Raw genomic sequence first — 25,379 nt, 5'->3', positions numbered from 1 at the left:
AACATATACGCAATCAAAGTAAGGCATTATACAGAGACGTAAGGCAACATCTTATAAAGGACACCCAACTTCGTGAGAGATCAAAATGCAGAAATGCTCAGCGCCAAAAATTTGAATGGGGTCTAGAGTTCAGAGACACTGTCTCAAGGTCAGCAGCAACCCCTACTTGGAGGCTTACGTTGCCATGGAGGGCATCTATTAAAAACTTTAACATCACACCATCTTTTTAAGAAAAATGTAACACATAATAAATTTTGCACCATTTTAAGGGTTTTTACATAAAAATTTAGTGGTTTGACTCATGGTAATACTCTGATGATGGACTTTTTAGTCCGAAATCGTTCTGTGCTGTAGCCCGAAAGGTTTTTATTAATTAGATACCTTTTATAAAGGATTTTTATACTTGATAAATCCCATGGTTTGGACAATATTCATGCAGAATTAATTAAAATAGGTGGACATTCATCAATTATTAGAAAAGTCCTGGCAACAAGAAATAATCCCAAAAAATGGTATATCAATATTATTGTACCTTTACATAAGAAAGAAAAAAGGAATCATGTATGAACTATAGAGGATTTTCGCTAATGCAGTCAGGGAGGATCTGAAAAAAATGGGAAATGGTGGCTAGGATCTACAAATATGGAAGGCAATAGTAAACCAACAAAGACTCACGAAGCATTCTAATGCCATTGATGACGACGATTTATGATTAAAATCTATCTTCTAACCTTCTACAAAGCTCACTTATTTTTACGATGATACCTATAATTGATTGAAGTCGATAAAAATTGAATATCTCTTGTATTTCTCTGTACGTTTTCTCTTTTTAATGTGTCTTACCCACATTTGAGCATAATTAGTAGATCAGCTTTGTTTGTGATTCAACATGGATGTCGCATCTTGGATTTTTTAGGTATTCAAGTGGTCAATTATCTTTGAATTCATAACATATTTGAATTTTATTGGAGCATTCTTATGTACTACAGTTTCGTTTAGACATACTATAACATTGACACTGATGGAGGAATAATGCAATGGATATAACTAATATTTCTTTAATATTAAACAGAACTTTATATCTACATACATTTATTGTTATACAATAATTATAAAACATTAATAATGTACACATAAAGCTATTTTAATAGTAATGTAAACATTTATTTTTTCACTTAAAGCTTCAGCGTAATTTTGTCATTATTGGATGCTTCAATTGTAGTGACTTTGAAGAAACAAAGAGCATTTTCTTCTTTAACACTATTTTATAACTATTTATTTCATTTTCTGAATATAATCATTTGATAGTCCAGCAACACTGTTAAGGGTCGTCTGTTAAAAAGATCCGTATAGAAAAGGGAAATCGAAAAAATTCAAGAGTCTTACCATTATATCGATGAGATTGCTTACCTGAAAAGAAAAAAACCTAAAATTAGTATATTGCAAATACAATTTTAATTTATATACAAATATTATTAGAGGCAAAACTACAAAAGCCACTGACTATCATTATTAAGGTAGGTACTACTGCACTGATGATTCCTAAAATGTGAAACATCTGATATAGCAGTACCACATTCTTCGTTTCGGTTTGTAATTATGTATTTGTTTAATACTACTTCGTTTGAAAATTATTGATAGCACAGTTTTTATGATAATAAAATAATTTCTCATTGTCGATTATTTCACTTCAGATCTCTTTGTCTGTTTAGAGTTTTAAACATAACGTAATTGTTAGTTCTATAATATAATTTTACTCTTGTAATGTTATAAGAAATCACCAGAATACACCACAAAGATAAAAGTAGAAAGCTTACAGGATGACTCCAAAAGATGCCTCTTCCAAAAAAAGCATAACCGAAAAAAGCTGAAACACATATATATCACAGAAAGTAATGGAGTCGAAGAAAGCTGGGAAAAATTAAATCTAATATCTTAGCGAAGTTCTTGCCCAAGTACTTTCGATCCCTAGATCATCTTCAGGGGCATTTCGTCAATTGCGGCCTATCCGACAAGAACAAAATGTCATAAACATATAATTGTACATCACACTACACTACAAAAGGACAAACAAACACTTTAAAATTATTGAAGAAAAGGTACAATGATGTTCTGTCATTCTGTCTCCGGCTTCTGCACGCAATGTAGCTATTCAATAATTTTAAAGTGTTTGTTTGTCCTTTTGTAGTGTAGTGTGATGTACAATTATATGTTTATGACATTTTGTTCTTGTCGGATAGGCCGCAATTGACGAAATGCCCCTGAAGATGATCTAGGGATCGAAAGAACTTGGGCAAGATTAAATTAAACTGTGCTCGATATATGCCTTTTATCTGATCAAAGTTCAAAAATAAATTGATTGAATCCAACTTACCTTAGTACAAAAGTGTACACAAAAAAAGTTACAGCCCTTTGAAGTTACAAAATAAAATTGTTTTTTTGCATTATCTCCTAAACTACTTGACATTTTGTAATAAAAATGGACACGTTACTTTCTTGTTCTGAAAGCATTTTTCATAAAAAAGAAACAACAAAATTTAACGGCACAGAAAAATTTTAAGGGGGGTGTGCAGCCCTAACCCCCCCTCCCCCCAAACTTTTGAGTACGTTCAAATCAGTACGGCCCAAATGTGCTCGTTATGATGGCTAATAAAATTAATATTTCGAGTTTTTTCCATTAACAACAAATCGCAAAATCCAATCCTTTTAGGATAATCTTCAACCAATAACTCTTGAACCGTTGTTAAGTGATAGGGTTTAAGCAGCTGATCCTTCAAACGCCTCCAAACCCTTACGTGAGGAACATTTAGTTGAGCAGCTATTATCCTTGTACTTGTTCCAGGGACTTCTTCAATGATTTCTAAAATGTCTTCATCAGTTACATCCATTATTGGACGACCACTATTGCCAGCAAGTTGCGGTTGGAATGTACCCGTTTCCCGTAAACGACTATCAATGGTCAGAAATAATCGTCTATCGGGTGTATTTCAATTGAAGTATTTTACTGCATAATGCCTTGCGGCTGCTGCACTATTTCCTTGAGATTCACCTACGATATTCCCGATAGTTTATTGAAATCATAATTTAATCTGATCCAACTTACCCTCAGTTAAATGCATATCTGCTATTTCCTGAAATGTGTAGGCCATTGTAATATCAAAATTTTTAATATTAATCTTATTCACACAATAAATGATAGCTTTAAATTATTGACTATTATTGATGGAACTGTTTGTAATTATTGTATCCGTAGAAGCTAATTGTAATTTTATGGCCAACTAGGAAAAAACTAGTTTTTCGAAAAAGTGAAAGAGGCAAAAAAGTTTTAAAAATAATGTGTTAAACTAATGATGCCACAAAATTTATTTGATTTGAACGTACTCAAAAGTTTGGGGGGGTTTAGGGCTGCACACCCCCCTTAAAATTTTTCTGTGCGCTTAGATTTTGTTGTTTCTTTTTTATGAAAAATGCTTTCAGAACAAGAAAGTAACGTGTCCATTTATATTACAAAATGTCAAGTAGTTTAGGATATAATGCAATAAAACAATTTTTATTTTGTAAATTCAAAGGGCTGTAACTTTTTTTGTGTGCACTTTTGTACTAATTGTACTAAGGTAAGTTGGATTCAATTAATTTATTTTTGTTCCCAGAATGCGTGATTTAATTTATGACATACCTTTTTGAAACACCCTGTATAGAGAGAGGATATATGGAGCAAAAGAATTTAATATGACAATCTCATCTCAGAAAACTAAAACAATAGTAATCAGCAAAGAACCAACCAGATGTAAAGTAGAAATTGATGACATCAGTATTGAATAAGTAATGGAAATAAAATACCTGGGAATTACACTCTCTAGCTATGGAGACCTGGACAAAGAAGTGAGAGATCAATTACAAAAAGCAAATAGACTGGCAGGATGCCTTAATAACACTGTATGGCGAAACAGACACATTTACACTGAGATAAAGTCAAGAATTTATAAAGCCTGTGTAAGACCAATAATGACATATGCCTCAGAAACAAGACCCGACACAGCCACAACGCAAAGGCTACTGGAAACGGCAGGTATGAGAGTCCTGAGAAGAATTACAGGAAATACGCTGAGAGATCGAAAGAGAAGTGAGGACATTAGAAGAAAATATAATGTACAGAATGATGGCTAACATTCGAAATGAATAAGCAGCAAAAAAAAGAACAGGAAGTACACTAGGACCAAGAATCCGTCTCCACTTGTATACGTCTCATTTTCAGTTAAATTCACATTCACTAAACATTTCGATAAGGTAATTCTTTATTTGATTGAACTTGAGATATGTGGAGAATTATGTTCTCTTTTACAAAATTGTCAATTCCATTTTTTGTAAAACGAGATATTTCACTTTTGTTGCTCGACATTTTCATTTCCGTCTGACTATACTATGTTTGAAAATTATTGATAGCACAGTTTTTACGACCAGCCATAAACCAAAAGAACAAGTTCACAATGTGATGTTTAGTTATCAGGTTTAGCTAACTGTAGATATTATCGTGAATCTCTATTGCATAAAACCCGTATTACTGACCAAATTGACGAAAATCTACGATCTATTTATAATAAAGTTTACCACACCTTTTTAAAACACAAATTGTTCAAAACTATCTTCAAAGATAGCGTTGTAAATATTATTAAATGTAAACAAGCGTGAGAACTTGGGGATTCCGAGAAAAACACTGAGGGAATTGTGTAATAACCTTGTGGTTAATGTCCTTAAGGGAGCGTTCTGAGTGGAGAAAGTGATATCTAGTGATGTATTGGCGTCTGTGGGATTGCATAATGGCATTGGCGTACACACTATCAGGCTCGGTCGTGTTAATCGTATTTTCTAATCAGTCTTGCATACATTTATTTTTAACATATCATTTTTGCAGAACAAAATATACAGTAGAGAATAGAGTATTTTTTTAAGACGTAATAAAATGTATGGGAAAATTTTTCAATGTAGACAATCTTGAATATTCGGCGTAAACAAATACATCCCCTAACCAGGTTTCCCATCTTGTCACCATTGGTTGTGGATTAATAAGTGTGTTAGGAAGCCCGTCTTTATACAGTTGAACTATTAATGGCGCCTAAACAAACATTATTTTTACCTCGAAATTAAATAATTGATAAGAGGACAGTTTGTTCTAATTTATTCAGCAACCCTGTTAACATCATTTAACCCGGATCTATCCACTGCTGGATATAGGTCTCCCTCAGTCTTTTCCATGTATTTCTGTTTTGTGCTGTTTGCATCCAATTTTTGTCGATCCGTTTTATGTCATCAGACCATCTTGTTGGTGGACGACCTCTACTTCGATGTGCTTCTTGTCTCGGTCTCCACTGTATTATTCGCTGTGTCCATCTGTTATCCGACATTCTAGCTATGTGCCCCGCCCAGTTCCACTTAAGGGTCATAATTCTTTCTATGGCATCTGTCACTCCTGTTCTCCTTACTTTCTTGGTTAGTGTTAATGTCTCTGCACCATATGTAAGTACTGGCAACACGCACTGATTAAAGACTTTTAAGATCTTTTAAGATACATAGGCAGTTCTGATTTAAGAACATAGCTTAGCTTGACGAATGCCACCCAAGTGATTCCTATGCGGCGGCTTAGTTCGCACGTTTGATTATCTCTTCCTATGCGTATCTCATGTCCTAAGTACTTATATAAGGTGGTTTCTTCAATATGCATGCCATTTACTGAAATCTTTTCGCTTAACACAAGATTTGTCATGATTTGTGTTTTTGTGTGGTTGATTTTTAATCCTACTTGTAGGGAGGCTAGGTATAGTTTCTCCAGTTGCGATACTGCATCATCGATTCTGTCAGCAAAAAGGACAATATCGTCAGCAAACCTCAAATGACTAAGCATTTCTCCATTGACATTAATTCCTTTTTCACTCAGATTTGCGTTCTTAAACATATGCTCTAATAATGTTGTAAACAATTTTGGCGAAATTGTGTCTCCCTGTCGCACTCCCCGTTTTATTTTAAATACGTTGGTCTTTCTATCTGCCAGTTTCACATTTGCTATCCCATTTTGATAGATGTATTTTATCATGTTTATATAGCGATGATCTATACGGCACTCTGTTAAGGCTTTTAACATCTTTTGATGACTTATTGTGTCGAAAACTTTTTCGTAGTTAACAAATATCATGACTAATGGCTTGTTATATTCAACACTCTTTTCTATTAAGTTCTTAATTACTTGTAAATGATCATTCGTGCCATATCCTGCTCTAAAACCTGCTTGCTCTCTTGGCTGATAGAAATCCAACTTACTTCCTAGCCTGTTGGTAATAACTAGACTTCGGCAAATATGCAAATAAAAATGTAGAAAATATGCGCATAAATATGCACGTGTTTACCCGAAAATATGCAAATATTTTACAAAATATGCATACAAATAAATAAAAAAATCGTAAAATAGTAACAATTTTATTTAAAAAAAAAAAGTGTACATAACTAAATATTTCCTACTATTCATTAAGATTTACATTTATTTTAAGTAACTACATCATTTTTAAGTATGAATAAACTTATTTAGAATTATGGTAACAATAAATGACCTAGTGGTGTTCAAAATTTTCTAACAAAAACTTGTGGCTTCTGTCTGAGTACATATATTTATATATGGAAAAACTTCGTTCAACACCAACTGATGTAACGGGAGCATTTTTCAAACTAACCAAAACATTTGGTTCTAAATTAATTGTTTCCGAAATATTTCCAGCTAGAACACTGACTACTTCAGAAAGAATATGGTAACCTTTATTTTTTTCCATAGTAACTTCAAATTTTTTTAAAATATCTTTTCCAATATTACCTCTAACGTTCCGACAACATGAAGCAAATTCTTTTATTAATGCTGTACTTTCGAACAATGACAGTTTTGGTGATTCTAACTGAGTAATTGTTTTTTGAACAAAACTAAAATTTGATTTTATAAATGAAAGTTCTTGTTGAAGCAAGTTACTCTGAAAAGTTTGTTTAGAATCCAAAAGAGATTGGGAACTTTCATCTGTTAACGTATCAATTATGTTCTTTATTTTAACAAAATGATCTGCATAAAAATTAGCTGCTTCTAACCATGTTCCCCATCGCGTTAAAATAGGTTGTGGTGGAAGAGGAATGTTAGGTAGCATTTCTTTATAAAGTTGAATTCTTATAGGAGATTTAAGAAATACTTTTTTGACACTGGATATCATGGTATTTACAAGAGGAAACTTTTTTCGTATTTCCTCTGCAACTCTGTTTAATCCATGCGCTACACAAGTAACATGTATTAAATCTGGGAAAAATATTTTTAAATTTTGTCCTGCTTTCACCATATAAGGATCAGCATCCGATAAAATAAGCAGTAATTTATTAGAAGGAATAGTTGTCGGAAGAAAAAAAGTTGCTAATGTTTCTTGTATAAAACGCGAAATTGTTAAAGCATTTGTTTTCTCAAGTTGCTGGCATGAAATAAGATAAGATTTTGGTAAGGTATCTTCTTTAAGAACACCAATCAATAAATGAGCAATATACTTTCCTGAGGAATCAGTGGTTTCGTCTACAGATATGTAAAAATAATTATCTGCAATTTCTTCCTTAATATTAATTAACACCGACGAGTAGCCCGTTCACATTATTTCTTCTTAGAGACCGATCACTTGGAACATTAAGTTTGCAATATTTTTTTAGAAACGAACTAAAATTTACATTTGCTAATTTTGAAAGCGGTATGTTTGCAGACACTAATGCGCGACACAAGTCTTCATTAAAAGTTTCTTGCTCATCTAATTTTTTTGAAGTAGATTGGAAACATTTAGCCATTGAAGTTTGATGTTTTCCTCCTATTTTTCCTTTTTTTGCAATGTGTGAAGCAGTTCTCACATGTTGGTCTATCTGAAATTTCTTCTCACATGCTATCTATAAATAAAAATAAAATCCTTTATTTTAACCCAACCTTTAAAATATAAAAATATACAAGGTGTTTTTGGTTAATCAAATAACTGGTTTGGAAAAAAAAACACTCGCTAAGTGTTTTAAATGCAGTATTAATCCACAAATTAGTTTTTGTTACTAACCATTAGTACATCATATAACTTATTTTAAAATTCAACAAAAGTTTTTTTTTTGTTAATTCAATTACAATAAAAATAATTGTGTTTTAGAATAGCTGACTTCATAAAAAAAAGTAAAGGTGAAAAATTTTTCTAAATACACACCATTGTATTGTACCATGGACAATTTTTTCTCACTAAAGGAAGCTATTTTTCATTTAAAAACAACCTACGAGTACTAAATTTCAAGTAAATACGTTTATTGGTTTTAAAGTTATTGTTGTTATTAACTAAAAGAATTTATTTTTTTTAATTTTAACACCCTGTATCTCGAAAAGTAAATAAGTTTGACCCCTCATTAACTATATCGTTTTGTTCAATTTTTCGAGAAGTATCTACAGTCAAACGTTGTAAGTGTCATTTGGAAACACCCTGTATGTATGAAATATTAGATATTTAATAGAAAATATTAGATACTTACAATTTTGCCACAGACTGAACAGTAGATTTTTCCCATATCCATAGACAGCTCTTTATAAGGTTTAATCCAAGTTGAAGCACTGGTTGTTTTAGGCATTATAAAATCACAATTTTCCTTTTTGTTACGCACAACGAGTGTTTACGCTTTGAATATCAAAACAAAAATGATTTACAAATCTGAGCATCAAATTAGAAATGTTTAGGTACCTAATTCAATAAACTGGGAGATTTTGGAAAATCCCTAAATTAGGAACAAAACTATTAGCCGTTTACCTGCTGTTAAGATACAATAAATTGTAGATAGATTTGGGGATTAGGTCATAAAATGCAAATGAGCGAACCCTTAGCGATTATCCAATAACTGAATGCCTCAGTGACCGAGACTTTCTAAGAATGTTGAGGGCTACTTAAATTGATCTTCTTTGAAATTGTAAATGTTTTGTACCTGTAGAGATTACGTACTTAGATAATTTCTTGATTAAAATGACTACAAAATTTTATACAAGTATTGAAATAAATTGGTATGTTTAAAAATTTTCAAATACAGTATAAAAATCTGAACTTTTATGCACTTTATGCAAACTTTTATACAAATATGCCAAAATATGAAATATTTGCATAAAATATGCACAATATGCAAAATATGCAATATGCATATTTGCCGAAGTCTAGTAATAACTCTTGTAAATAGCTTATATACTTGTGACAACAAGCTAATGGGGCGGTAGTTTCTAAGGTCGCTGATATCTCCCTTCTTATGAAGTAAGATGATTTCCGCGTTGTTCCATTGCGTCGGTGTTATCGCTTTGCACAGACATTTATTGAACAGTTTAGCAAGTGTCAGTAAGAGCTTATTTCCTCCTAGTTTTAGGCTTTCGGTCATTACCCTGTCTTCACCTGGGGATTTATTGTTCTTCATCACCCGAAGTGCATTTTTAATTTCGTTAACAGTTATGTTCGGCATTAATTCTGAGCCTTGATTCTCTATCTTTGGTAAGGGGCGTCTTTCATCGGATTCACTTGTTTCATAGAGTTGTCTGTAGAAGTCTTCCACTGTTTTCACTATTTCCTCCTTATCAGTCACAATGTCGTCTTGTTTATTTCTATCCCTATTATTCTATACCCTATTAACACCATGGGTTAAATATGTCAAATGAATCATTTTGAATCAAAAAAGCATGAGCTTTTCGTGAGGTACAGCAGTTGGTAGATAAAAGTTGGACAATTCTTGTTAAACAAAACGTGCATATGTTAAAGACTTTGTTCTATCTACTTATTTTAACTGTTAATTGGCTATCAATTGGTAACTGTTCATTATTAACCACACCAATCAGTAAATGAACCATGCATTGGCCTACTGAATCCATCGTTTTACCTATGCAAATGTAAAAATAATTGTTTCTTATTTCGGATCAATGTTTTCTTTGATTAGGTACTTTTTTTGGTGGGGATTTGAATGGAGATCACGCATGAGTACTTTTAAACTGACATTTCGCTTTTATTCAGTATTGTTTGACATTTCATGATGGAAAAACTTAGCCCGGCACAGCGTCTAGAAATTATTAAGTTGTATGTATTTTAAAAATGGGAGTTCTGCGAGGAATGTGTTTCGTGCGCTTAGAGCAATTTATGGTCCATATAATCGGCCTAACGAACGTACAATTCGCTTAACGATTAGAAATTTTGAAACCCAGTGTTCATTACTGGACAACACGCGACCAAATAGACCACATTCAGTAGGTACTGAAGAAAATATAGCGGCGGTAACGGATAGTGTACTCGAAAATAATGAAGAATCGAATTCGATTCAGTAAGTACAAGAGATAAAACCGACCGACTTTACGAGTCGTCATCGTTTCAGTCGATAGGCTCTTGATAAGCTTTCAGAAGATCCACTGTTTTCGAGAAAAATTTTGTTTTCAAATGAGGCCCATTTTTGGCTTAATGGGTACGTTAATAAACAAAATGTCCATCTGTATTTGGGGTGATAAACAACCCAAAGAGGTTCAAGAGTTGCCAATACACCCTGAAAAAACAACTGTTTGGTGCGGTTTATGGGCTGGTGGAATCGTTGGTCCATATTTCTTTAAAACAGAACGCCGGTTAGAATGTTACTGTGAATGGAGACCGTTATCGCGCCATGATAACGGACTATTTGGTAGCTGAAATTGAAGCTCGTGGTCTCGCCGACATTTAGTTCCAACAAGATGGCGCCACTTGCCAAACAGCCCGTGAAAGCATAGCTTTACTGTGAGAACGATTTGGTAAACAAATTATTTGACACTTACTGATCTTGTGACATCTCACCTCTAGACTCTTTCGTTTGGGGATACCTAAAGTCCAAAGTCTACATGAATAAACCAGATACGATTGAGGCATTGGAGGAAAATATTACTCGAGTCATTGGTGAAATACCAATGGAAATGCTGGAACGAGTCAACGAGAATTGGAACTTCAGAATGAGCCAACTTAATTGTAGTCATGGCGAACATTTAAAAGAAATTATCTTTAAGAAGTAATTGTAAAGAACAATTCTTTTGTATGATAATAAATATTTTCAAATAAAGTTTATTTTTTTCATTGTTTTTATTGTTGAAAAAAGTACCTCTAAATGAATCACCCTTTATATTTTCTATCAATTTTCAAACCTCGATATTTATTTATATTGTGTCATATTGTGTCAGAAAAACAGGGAAGCCTGTTCATTTTACTAGTATTGTTGTTGAATATAAACTAATTATTTATAAAATTGTTTGCAGGTGAATGTTTTCCAAAGTTGTCTCATTCTAGAACATGTTTAAAATAGCAGAATTCTTCAATACTTTTCCAGTTTAAATCATAATGTTTTTCTATCAATTTTCTAACATCGACTGCTATTTCTTGTTTTGTTTGTAAACTATATTTTGGTATTATACAAGGAAGCTGGTCCATTTTTATATTCCTTTTTGTAATTATTTATATTCATTCATATACAGAAGAAAAACCTCGTCAGAATATGATAGCTGCAGCGTAAGATAACGCAAAGAAAAGCCAAATATACGAGGTAAGCAGGAAACACTGTAAAAAGTCATTTGCAGTAAGGTCGGAATTTGAGTTTGTATTCACTTCCGCATAACTGATAATAGTCAATATACTATTAATAGTATATTGACTATTATAGAATATATATAATAGTCACTATTAATGCATAGAATGCCTTTTACAAATTGAAGCTGCAGAAATCATTTCTAGAAGATTAATTTTATATTTTTATTTTATATACAGTCTTTATACAGTGCCTTTAAAGTTCTACCACTGTTTGCAGTAACGCAAAGCCCACTATGAGTTGCTCTAATGGTTTCACACATTTTCTCATACTTAATCATTCGCGTTCCAATAAACAAATTCGCATATACGGGTAAGTCCGTTAATCGGTGAGCTGTGTACCAAGTATATTTATGAAGACAATCAGTTTCGTAACTATGTCTACTAATGGTCTCTCTTAAATCCGACAAGATTTTGTTGAATGATATCAATCGCGTATCGCGTAGGCAACTCTTACCGCTAATTGGAAAGACTGCTGTAGGTTTGCGAGGAAGTGTATGGAGGACGAATGGTCTCTCAGAACCGAATGAATTAAAAGCAAAATAAGTACGAGGTTTTTTCAATTTAAATATGAATAATACATTTATTATTATAATAAATATAGCTAGTGTAGGATTTCGATGCTTTTAATTTTGCTTTTTATAGATTATATGTATTCGGCTGCTACTAAAAATATTTAGTGTTTCTTAGGATTTACGTTTTTTTAGCTCTAAGAGCTAATACACATCCCGATGACAAAAATAATGGAATTAACGGATAGAGACAATGTTTATTGTATTAACTGTGTATTTCAAGTTTGTCTGGGTGGTATCTTATTTTTAGAGATCCATAAAAAATTCATTCCAAGATTCCATAAAAAGAAGCAAATTGTGGATAGCAATGTTAGAAATGGGAATACCAAGGAAATTAGTTGAATTAACTCAAATGTGCGTGACAGACTCATATGCACAAGTAAAGATAGGAAGCAGAACATCGATGCCATTTGGTATAAATTCAGGACTTAGGCAGGGGGGCCCCTTGTCTGTCACCGTTGCTGTTCAATTTTGCTTAAGAATATGCAATAAGTAAAATATCGTCTGAGCTGACAGGAGGATGTGCTGATCAAGGATCAAAACTGTTGCTGGCCTTTGCTGATAATATAGATGCAGTCACGCATTCTACAAGAGACGTGAGAGAGGTGTTTTCACAGCTCGAGGAGGAAACAGGTAGTCTGGGTCTCCGAATAAATGAAGAAAAGACGAAATACATGGTAGTAACCAAAAATCCAAGACCAAGAGTTAGGCAGAACATCAGTATTAATGATCACAACTTCCAGTAGTAGTAAAGGAGTTTAAATACCTGGGGGCGATAATCACAGCGGACAACCACATAGAAAAAGAGGTCTCAGCAAGGATAGCTGCGGGAAATAGAGCATTATACTCCCTTTCAACATTATTAAGATCGAAGCTGCTAAACAGAAAATCTAAATTAACACTGTACAGGTCGATTATTCGCCCAGTTATTACATAATATGGCAGTAAAACTTCTGGCAATAAGCTTCTAGTATTTGAAAGAAAGGTACTCAGAATAATATTTGGCCCTAAAAGAGATGAATTCACAGGGGATTGGAGAAGACGCCGCAATGCTTAATTGGTGACTCTGTATGCAACTGAAAACATAGTTAGACATATCAAGGCAAACCGAATAAGATGGGCAGGTCACGTGGTACAATCAGAGGATGACAGAGTGTTAAAGATAGTGTTTTTTGAAAGACCAGATGGTAGAAGATCAGTAGGCCGACCGAGAAAAAGATGGAAGGATGATGTTGAAGCCGATTTATCTAGAATTGGGGTACAACAATGGGAAATAGAAGCGCAAGATCGTAGAGGATGGAGGGCGATAGTGGATGCGGCGAAGACTCACCCTTAGTTGTAAAGCCAGTGAAGAAGAAGAAGATAAAAGTTTCATAACGTTTTATAGTAAACTTTACATGAACATATTCACTGCCATTTGCTTTCATACGCCAAATGTGTAACCAGTTTTGTATTTTGTCAACTCTAGAGGGAGCTTCAGGTCTGGTATGTGATGCCTTAATAACAGTATCCTTAGCACAGGTTGCAACAGGTAGCGTCGATTTGGTTGCATTTAGATCGGCGGTATTTACAGAGTTGGAAGAGGCTTCATGTCATACTTTATCAAATGCCTTACTTATGTCTAGAAAGGCTACACTACAGTATATTTTGCCTTCTAGGTCATTGAATAGACTAGATTTTTTCACCACACGATGTATCTGTTCCACGGTGCCATATTTATTTTGGAAACCAAATTGATGGTAGGTGTAAGTTTTTTTTCACTGATTTTCTCCGTCATTTGCTTAAATATAACCTTCTGTAGTAGTAGTCGAGTAACTCGGGCGGAAAATAGGACCTTACCTCTGAATTCTGTCGGACTGGATTTAGCTGAACATTTGGATTTAAGCTTGTCTTACCCTCCTTTAAAAAAATTATACATGGGTAAGGTGTGCCTCTTGTTTTTAAGGGTTTAAAAATCATATTCAACGAGAATTTGCACTTTAATACAAATTTTCAACCCTTAGAAATGATTTTTTATTAAAAAATGATAATTAAAATCAATAACAATTTATTCATCGCTTGTGAAATGATGTTTCATTGGTTTCAGGTTTTTAACCCCTAGAAAGCATCCCTTTATGAAAAAAAAAACTTAATAAGTCTATTTATAATTTAAAATGTTTTAATTTTCCATTTAAATAACTAAAAATTCATTCCTCGCGTATGAAACGATATTTCTTTAGTTTAAATTCTTCAACCACACACATTTTTTGTTGATGTTTTTTGGTTTTTGAATAGGTGGGCTATGCTCTTGAGGTCTTTTGATTTTTTTGTGGCTTTCAACAAGGAATGATCAGTTCACGTAACTGTCAGTTCACTTAGTATTTAAACAGATTGATTTTGTATGTCAAGTAGCAGTTTCTTTAAGTCTTTGCAAGATTTGTAATCTTTGTTGAACTTTGTTTATCTAACAATTAGGGGTGCTTTATATTTTATGGATGAAATGAATGGTTCGGAGGTGGCTAATCATGCATGTTGCTGTATGCTTGTAAAGTTGACGTCTGCTGTGTCTATCAGTCAGACAGATTTAAGTTGGATTCGGTTTTAATTTTTTTTATATCAAGGCCCTTTGTAACACAAAAGTCAAGTAGGTCCGAAATGTATTGTAGATAGATACTGAAGATTAAAGTTTTGCATGGCTTGTAGTAGGTTGTTGGTTGTTGTTACTCTCCCCAGTACGTATTTTTGGCGTTCAGAATCTTCACCTGCGATGAATCTATTACCCAGCGTCTTCTATTAGCAGTTTTCCCTATTGTTGTTGCGTTTTGGTGGACAGTATATTGCAGATATTTGCAATTGGTGCGTCTTTTCTTCGAGTGCTATTGTAGTATCTAAGTGCTTGATATATTTTGTTATAGCAATGGCAGTACCAGCGTGGCCGGTTCCGTCTGGGTGATTTATGAAATGGGCACAATATCCTGATATTTTGATATGACTGAGCTGTGTGAAAAGGGTCTTAAATTAACCCTATGACAATTTCATTTGTTGATCGACAATATTTGAATTCTAATGTTTGTATGAATGAATCAAACATTGTTTGTAACATTATTATTAAGACTGTTTTGGTTTTTGCTCATCGGGTCTTTATTACAATAATTTTTTGTGTGTCCAAAGTTCTAACATTTCTGACAACATGGACTTAAAGAAAAATATATTGGAAAACAAAGCAGAAAACGACAAAACAGCTTTAGAAAAATATCTCTATGTTATATTTTAAACCGACATTTACCAATATTTCATGACACTCTAATTTAAATATAAAATAAATAACAAACAATTAGCAAAATTAAAAATGACAGCCTCCTACCCAAGATTTAATCAGCTGGTTAGTTATCTCGGAGAAAAAACAAAACGAATAATGTAAACTTAGCATCATCTTATCCTTACCTGGCCGCGTGGCCATGAGGCCAAATTGTGATTTGTAAAAGTCAAAATTAGAACAAGGTAATGAACCTAATGAGACGAGAATCTACATGTAAACTTCAGATAATATATAATTTTTTAAACGCAAATATTATATCACCTGAACTAAAAATATCTTTTAGTTGCCTAGTCATGTTTGAAACAAAGTGTGAGGAATTTTTCCTCTTTCATGGAGTACATGCCAATGATATAGAGCTTCTTGATAATTTACCCTAGTTGCTCTATTTGTTATAATAATTGAACTAATAACTATATTGGAAATTTCTCATTTTTTATTGTAAATAATTTGGTTCTGATGGTTCTAATATTCCTGTATATAATATATAAAGTGGACCAAAAGTATGGAAACGCCTAATTATCTCTTAAATGGATTGGACAACAACGGGGTGCACAATATGGAGATTTAAAATTTGATGATTGAAATATTGCCAAAATTACCAATTTTCTGATATCATTAGTCCTCGTAACTTTGATTTTTTAAATACTAAAGCCTATATATTGTACCTTAAAGAAATCTCCCCTTCAATACCAGTTCTTCTTCTTCTTCTTTCTTGTATGTTGGCTTTAAAGCCTGTTTCTTCTTCAATATTAGCCTCCTAAATTGTTCCATGGTAAAAAATTCCATGGTTCATGGTTCAGAATGGTGTATTGTTGTTGTTTCTTTTGTTCAGTATGACTTTGCACTTTCCTAGAGCTTCTGTTGTTGCTCCTTCAATGTTGTTTTTAATTTTCTCCCAGCTCTCGTTTATATCTTCGTTAAATGTTCTCCGTTGTTAATTTGGCAGCATCCTAAATAATGGTAAAATGCATCTATTCAAAGAGAAAACTGTAAAAAAAGTGACAAGAAAATAGATTGAACAATTCCGTGAGAGCAGTGGTGAAGAAAATGATAAATGATGAGTGGTGATGGACAGTGATCCACAAATTTATCAGGGAGCTGCTCTCTTGAAAAGAACGAGAGGAGAGGGAACTCGCAACAGAATTCTGAAACGAGCGAGTAGCATCCAGGTGGGGTTCGGACTGTCGCAGGCTGAAATAGGAGATAATGAGAGACATAAGACGCGAGAGAGATGGCAGCCTCGCTACGGCAGGGGTTTGAAAGTCTCTGATAGTTCCTGTGGGTGTGGTTCTCCTGATGAATGTGTGGAAGAAAGTCTGGGAATTGGGTGATAGTAGGGCATCAGGAGAGATGTTTTGCCTTAACCAGCCCTTCCATCCTGATCGTTTCGGACGATCAAGTGTCAAAGATCTAACCCCCTCGGCGATTTCGTCCTGGCACAACTTCGTTAGGGTATTAGGCACCCAACATTACCTGTGCGAGTCATAGATTTTCCTTCTCCTCTTCGAATCCAGAAAGAAAAAGACTGAAGGAAAGACATAAAAAGATATAGTAGGAGCAGATGCTTAGATACATCAAAATATTGAAGATGAAAAACTGGAGGGAACTATGCAAAAATAGAAAAGCATAGATGCAATTGTAATTAAAGCAAAGTCAGAAGACAATCTGTAAAAAACAAAGGAATTCGAATTCGATTGATTAAAGGAACAAAACAGCTGTTTATAATAAAATTGTCGCTACAAATTTTGACACAAACATTCTAGTGTTTTATTGAGAAAATGCCCTTTCATAATTTATCCGTATAATCCATCAAAAATACTATTTCATTTTAGTTTGTTACTCTGTATTTTTTTTTAAATAATAGAGAACTAGTGTGCGGTTATGACCGTCAAGGTTTTACATTGTGATGGTAGAAAAATGATTACACATGTCCTTAGTGGAATTATTATCTAGTCATCTCTTTCCTGCTATTTATTGAACCTCTCCTGTACTGTATAATTTGAATATATTAGTATTGTAAATGTAACATTGTTTTTAAAAACCACTCCTAGAGGATTTCTTCAACATCTTCGTTCGCGATCACAATTCGTGGGTGGGTATGTAATATCCATTAAATGGTCTTTCCTTAATATGAAATGCCTCCATAATCTCACAAGCAATTTTTTATGTACAGGGTTAAACGTGGTGAAAGTGGTAAATTGGTTTTAATATGAAGTACAAAAATCTTTCAACACCTAATAGTCCATAAAAATCAGGTATTCCCGGGACTTTGACCCGATTATTAGATATCTGAAATTTTTTTAAATTATTAACAATTTGAGGCCAACAAGTCCTCTTTTAAGTACCTTCCTCTACCGGTAAAAAGTAAAGCATTTTGAACGAATCTAGAAGTACTTATTTGATAAAATAAATTTAAAGCTTTAAAATAGGGATTTATGAATGGGTTCGTTTATTTTTCATTTTCTTCAGGGCCCCTTTGATTTCTGATTTTGTTATATAGGGCATTAAATTTGATCCTTGGTTTACTACGAAAGTTTTTACTGTAATTGGAGGTTGCGTATTGTTATCTTTTTATCTTGATCTATATAGCTCTATGTAGAATTCTTCGACTATTGTTAATATTTCATCTCTGTTCCTAATTTCTTATTCAGCTCTGTTTCTTAGTTTGTTAATTTTTATTTTCCCTTTCTTAATTAACAGCGGAAAATATGCGCGAGAACGGATGGTCAACTTTTTCACAGACATTATAATGACCGGTACCATACCACAGAAACTCAAACGCTCGAAGATCATTGCAATATTAAAACCAGGGAAACCAAATGATAACAACCCTAAGAACTACAGACCAATAGCCATACTATCGGCGACATTCAAGCTACTAGAACGACTTATCTACAACAGAATTAGTCCAAAGCTACTTGAATCAATAGCGGTTAATCAGGCTGGTTTCCGACCAAAAAGAAGCTGCGCAGATCAGGTTCTTTCACTTACCACATTTAGTGAGGCAGGGTTCCAGAGAAAACTTAAAACTCCAACCGCATTCATAGACCTAACAGCAGCCTACGATACAGTCTGGAGAAAAGGCATGATATACAAGCTCCTCCGTACAATCTCCTGTAAATCCACCGTGTTAGCCGACCGAACGATTCTAGTAGTCATGGGAACCGACATCAGCATCCCAACAAAACTAAAGAATGGACTGCCTCAGGGATTTGTCCTAGCTCCTCTTCTCTTTAGCCTGTATATCGCTGATATACCAGAAACCAGATCAAGGAAGTTTGTCAACCTTGACAACATCTTCACACACTTTCTTCCAGTTATCTACAGTTATTGTAGGAAATTCCTGTCCCACCAACACTTTTACGTCTTCTAACTTAAAATAAACGTTTTGTTTTGCAACTTCATTTTTTATTTGCGCCCAAAACATTTCTATAGGGTTCAAGTCTGGATGATATGGCGGAAGTTTAAAGAAACACGTCCACATTCTTGCAGCGCTTTGTCAAATTTATATTGAATATGATCTTGTTTGTGTCGTTTGATGATTTCATACAATGCTTTCCTTTTAGCAAGTGTTTTCGCTAGAAATTTTAGTGTATTATTTGACTCTGCGTTTGTTAACATACTAGCTTGTTGAATGATCCTTTCTACTGTACGTAAAGATACTCCAGTGGCTTCACTCACACGTTGTTTAATACTGGTGCGATTATCTTCACGAAATAGCATTTGCATATATTTAAATACGTTGTAAACTATTCCTTTGGATTCTGGTGTCAATCTGATCTGTTTACTTGTACTACACTTAACCATCTTCATTCTACAAAATAGTTCTAATACGCGTGATAGCACCTTTCTTGTTGAGACTCTACAACATAATGAGACTATGTAGATTGCGAACTCGTTTGAAATTCGGTGACTAGAAATTCTCGGAAATAATTCTTATCAGTTCTTTGTATGTCCTTAACGAGTCATTAAGGAGTCATTAATAATGACTTCATAATTACGGATTTTTGGTAACTGATACTAAATTAGAAATTAAATTTTACCAAATTTTATACAGTATCAATACTTATTAAAGATGGTATTATAACAAACAAAAAGTTTGGAATCTATAAAATGTAGCAACGCCATTTCATGGGTCTGATCATAGATATTCTATTGTCTGCGCGATTAACTATTTCGTGGAAGGGCTCGCCACTCGATTTGAAATAAGCTGTATTTATAAAATAACCGCCAGTTCTGGTTTTTAAAATGTCAATCTTGATTTTTTCTCATCTAGGACTGAGACAGTTGTAAAAGGGTAACAGTTATGTGAACAAAATACACATTTTGTTGTCTCTTGTCGAATTTTTTTACTGTGGACTTTAATCCATTACCCGAGACATTTTGTTAAAATATTTAATCTTGAAGTAAAGTTAATTAATTTTAGAAATAATTCATTGCGAAATTGTTTATAACGTGCATACCGAACTATCATTATATATTTGTGATTTATTATTTCCAAAATTAGATAATGAAAATTTAACAAGAAAACTTTCCGAGAAATTAATCAACCATTAGCGAAATACATAAACAATTGTTGGTGATCGTGGGAAAACGAAGGTTTCAGTGTTATGAGTATTTTAACGATACTAACTATTTAATTATAATTCAACGCCTATCTAGTCAAATTAAACGAAATTATCGCACAGAAAGTGTATATATATATATATATATATATATATATATATATATATATATATATATATATATATATATATATGGATATTTTGGGTTTTGTCAAATACTGGCCTTTAAGTAAAATTCTTTAAGGTTTGTAAAGCTTTCGAGTTTATTTAACTCTTTCTCAAAACATACTAAAAATTAAAACAAAAAACTACATTAGACAATGAAGTTGTTGTATCTTCAACAGGCTTAACCTTGTGTGGATTGTACTATAAAATTAGCAGAATTACTTAACATTTGACATTATATTATTTGATTTTCTTTTTCTTTCAGTCAACACTCTTATTACTATGGTCTCCATGTCTCTTCTATTTTTATATTCATTTTAGGTTAGTTTGACAGAGGAAGTGTCTATGTTTATAGTATTGTTTGCATAGCTGCAATAACCCTTTTTTTAGTAAACCTTCTACTGGCACTACTATTTCTTTTATTATTAGCCAATCAAAGAGTTCTTGCTTTCTCCGTTTAGTGTTAGGTAACATTTCCTTTAATCTTGAATGGTACCTGGCATTGTCCATGATTATAACAGAATTGTTCGCTAATAAATCTATCATTTGACTGAAATATTCCTCAAAACCATCAGCAGTCATTTCTTCATGGTAGTCGTTCGTAGAATTTGAAATAAAATCTAGCATGCGTCCATCAACAAATTATTTATCTCCTCCAATATAAGTGATAATTAAACGGCGACCTTTACCATTTTGAAATTTTAGGCCCGTAGAAAAACCTGAGAAGATGAAATTAGAAACGACAATGGAAGTCGGCTAATCGAAATATGTCGAGAATACGATTTAGCCATAACCAACACAAGATTCCAGCATAAAAACATACATAGATACACATGGGAAGAACCTAGTAGAAACCAAAGATCAATTATTGATTTAATAATAGTAAGAAAAGCCAGCAAAACAATAATACAAGATGTAAGAGTATACAGACAAGCAGAATGTGTAAGTAACCACCGATTAGTACTAGGAAAATTCATATACACGGGAAGACGACAAAAAGACAATATCCAGAAAGATGAGGAGATGCAAAAAATCGCAAATACGAGGTATAAAGTAGAACTTCTACAACAATTCGAACACTATATCAGAATAGGCTACAGAATATGCTACAGATGAACGAAGAATGGACCCCAACAGAAATGTATCAACACCTAAAGGAAAAAATAAACAAAGCGGCAAACGAAGTGCTGGGTATTGAACAACATAAGAATACATATTTGGAGAAATACAGCGACGACTTAGAAGCATTTAGTGCATTTCATAAATGACTAAACGACAGAACCCCAACAACACGGGGAGAATATGTTACCCTCAGACAACAAGTTAAACAAAGAATAAAGCTCGAGAAAAACGAATACTGGGAGAGAATGTGCAGAGATATAGACAACACGATAGGGTATAACAGATCAACGGAAGCATGGGAAAAAATAAAAAACATCAGAAGTAATAAACGAAGTAAAAATACCATACAGATAATTACATCAAAAGAGTGGACAAAGCATTACACAAAATTATTGTAGGAGAATAGGCCGGAGTATATCTCATACGACCCTGTGACAATAATAACTGAGGAAGCAGAAATCACAGAGGAAGATATAAATAAAGCACTAAAGAAATCCAAAAACAATAAAGCACCAGGACCAGGGAACATAAAAATGGAACTGCTGAAATATGGAGGCGCAAGGATAATATCCTTTATACAAATGTTGTTCAATAAAATCGAAGCAGGAGAGAAAATTCCCGATGAGTGGAATTTATCATACATGTCCTGCATTTTCAAAAAAGGTGACAAAAGGTCACCAAATAACTACAGAGGGATCAGTGTAATGCCTTCAATAGCAAGAATCTTTTCATCAGTTATAAAAGAAAAACTAGAACAACACATGGACCATTATAGCGAAGAACAAGCCGGATTCCGAAAAGCCAGATCATGTTTAGATAATATATTCATTATGAGACAGGTGATTGAAAAGAACAAAGAAAAAAACATTCAAACACATATGACCTTTATCGACTTAGAGAAAGCATACGATAGCGTGCCCAGGAAACAACTATGGGAAGTAATGAGAAGAATGCGCGTTAGAGAGCAATGGGTGAATATAACACAAAGACTGTATAAAGAAACACAAGTGCAAATAAAGTTAGGTAATGAAATAACAAAAACAATAACCGCAACAAAAGGCCTCAAACAGGGATGTGGTCTCTCACCTACACTTTTTAACATATATATAGATCAGGCTTTGAAAAGATGGTATAGAAAATGCGGAACAATGGGCATACCAGTACAAGAGAATATATTACATTCACTACTTTTCGCAGATGATCAAGTCATTTTTGCACAAGATAGGGAGGATATGGAGTATATGATAAGGAAATTAAAGGAAGAATATGAACTTTGGGGACTAAAGATAAATATGTGCAAGACCGAATACTTATGTATTGGACCCGAGGTTGCAGATTTGAACTTAAGTTTGGAAGAAGAGACTATTAAGAGTTGTAAGGCTTTTAAGTATTTAGGGTCAATGATTAGCCGAGATGGTACTTGTATGAAACATATAGAAATGAAAATAGCACGGGGAAAACAAGCCACAAGAGCACTTCATGGAGTGATATGGAACAACACTCTAACCAAAGAAAACAAAAAGAGGATCTTTTAAAGCATAGTGATGAATATTGCCCTATATGGAGCGGAAGTATGGCCAATGACAACAACAATGCGAAATAAAATAAGAACAGTTGAACTGGACTTTATGAGAAGATGTCTACAAATCACAAGAGCGGATAGAATAAGAACGGAGGAAATATGGAACAGAATGGAAGTAAAATGCTCAATTACAAAAAAGTTGGAAAACAGAGCCCTGCAGTGGTACGGGCATGTACAAAGAATGCCAGAGCATAGGTGGCCGAAAAGAATATTAAACTGGGACCCGCCGGGAAGAAGACGGAGAGGAAGACCTGCTACAAGATGGAAAACATACGTCGGAAATGCTATGATAGATAGAGACCTCAGAGAAGGTGACTGGCAGAATATAGTGCTGTGGAGGACGAAAACGGCGAACTCATAATGGGAAAAGCCGAAGAAGAAGAAGAAGAAGAAGAAGAAGAAGAAAAACCTATAAATGCCTGACGAGCATTTGTAACCAGTTTATCTTGCCAAACTTTTTTTACAAAATGCCCTTCATTTATCCATGTTTCATCTAAATAAAAAACATTTTTGCCTTCTCTCCTCAATTTTCGAATTTCCTTACCTCAAAGTAGGAATCTTTTTTTGTAAATAAAATGAATGAACTGTTCTTCGAATCGACTGTTTCACAGTACGTCTATATGAATGTGTTTTCTCCCTGTAGACGTTTTAGGTGCTTCTGCAATACTTCCACTACTTCGTTGTTTTAAAAATCTATAAATAGTTATTTCTCCAACTCCGGTCATATCTGAACACTTAGAAACTGTACTCAGGACTACAGGACTTTACAAACACAACCCGTTAATCGAATCTAAAATCTGTAATCTGCAAAAGACGTTCTGCCGCTTGGAAATTTTAATCCTTTCTGAGAAAGTTGAGAGCTTATAAATTGATCCCCTCCTTGTTTGAAATTGTAAATATTTTGTACCTGTCGACATTACATATTTATATCATTTTTTGATTAAGATGACTACAAAATTTAAGACAAAAATTCAAATAAATTGGTATATTTAAAAATTTTATATTGGGTTTTATCTCATGTGCAATAAAATTTGTGCTATCAATCATTTTCAAATGTACCTACTGTAAAAGTTTCCACTCTCACGGGTTCTTCGTAAACTCGATATAAATTTAGGCCGTAAATTTAACTCGAATACTCAGCTGCTAGGTGTTTTCTACAATGTTGTACGGCCTCAAGACCTGAATCACCTTATTGGACACAAATGTTTTGATTCCTCGATTTTTGTTTGTAATTGCGCATTTATTGTATCGATAAACTCCTAAATTTTACTTAATATATGCTAAAAATCGCATAAATACAACTGATAACATTATTTACCTATCTTATCACAGTATTATTCAATTCAAGTTGAAGGACAGGCTTGTTGCTTATGCTTATTTGTTATTAAATCGAAATAATACCGTCGAAACATTTTATAAAATTTATTCCACGAGAAATAATAATGATAATTATTAGAGCAGATATTATTAGTGATAATGCCTAGCATTTATTAACTTAGGGTCTTGGAAATTGTTTAGTCTACTTAATTATTTAATTAATTTAAAAATTCGTCTGAGAATGTAATGAACCATGAAGCTACTACGGTTATAATAACAAAATTACTTTCCAAAGAAGGTAATTTATGAAATCGTAGTAAGTGTTTTACATTCTGCACATAATTACAACAGTAAAAAAGCCCTTCAAGCAATTGTCTAATTGTTTTCCTCTTTACAGGATTTTTTTAACAGTTATAATTGACAAACTTACAAGTTTAATCTATAAATCTTACAAAGCAACTACTTCTCTAAGAATTTCCCGTTGGCCTTTCGAAGTTTTCCCTAAAATAGCACCACAAAATGGCGTGTGGTAATTTTTTTTCACTATTGCTCACTTACCGCATAAATTGTTGTTTTTTGTCAAAAATAAACTCTGAGGTAAGAATTTTATTTAACCATTTCACAAACATCTCCATATTCATGTTATCCTGATCGTGATAACCAGCCGATTTTGCTGGAAACACAAGATCTGCTTCATCAATAAAAAAACCATGTTTTCCACCCGCATTCAATATAATTTGTGTATTTCCCTTAGTATCGGTGTGTTTCATCAAAGAAATTTACTTCGGTCCTTCTTTATGCTGTACGGTAGAGTGGACCCTTGGCTGTCGAGTGTCTAGCGATAATCCAAAAGCGTCGTAAATTCGTGAAATATACTATAGGATATATACGTGTCCTATTTCCAAAAACACGCTACTAAAAACTGGTGTGATTATATTGTGACTAGCAAAAGAAGATGTCGGAATAAAAAAGAATAATCTTGAATCTTGTAATATTTGCCACAAATTTTTTGAAGGTAATTCAAGCATGAAAAATTTTCTCTAAGGGAACATTAATATTTTAGGGCACTTCAAAACGTTTAGATAAATACACAATCAGCAATTGCTGACAAACATA

The 25,379-nt window shown here is 33.5% G+C and overlaps 1 protein-coding gene and 1 long non-coding RNA gene across 4 annotated transcripts in view; both read right to left on the bottom strand.

The window, feature by feature from the left end:
* yki (Transcriptional coactivator yki) overlaps nt 1–25,379 on the bottom strand; it is a 200,847-nt gene that overhangs the window by 83,861 nt on the left and 91,607 nt on the right. The gene's annotated exons all lie outside the window — the stretch shown is intronic.
* LOC140452146 (uncharacterized) lies at nt 1,045–25,379 on the bottom strand. Of its 2 annotated transcripts, none has more exons than XR_011952138.1 (2): nt 24,822–25,379; nt 1,045–1,410 (listed from the first exon to the last, which is right to left on the bottom strand). It is a non-coding gene; the product is annotated as an uncharacterized lncRNA (long non-coding RNA). The 2 variants fall into 2 exon arrangements; XR_011952139.1 differs by lacking the exon at nt 24,822–25,379 and adding an exon at nt 24,010–24,141.

This window comes from Diabrotica undecimpunctata, chromosome 10 (genome assembly GCF_040954645.1).
Source record: "Diabrotica undecimpunctata isolate CICGRU chromosome 10, icDiaUnde3, whole genome shotgun sequence".
Lineage (NCBI taxonomy): Eukaryota > Metazoa > Arthropoda > Insecta > Coleoptera > Chrysomelidae > Diabrotica > Diabrotica undecimpunctata.
The sequence above is the reverse complement of the archived record's forward strand: the minus strand, read 5'-3'. Positions and strand labels throughout refer to the sequence as shown.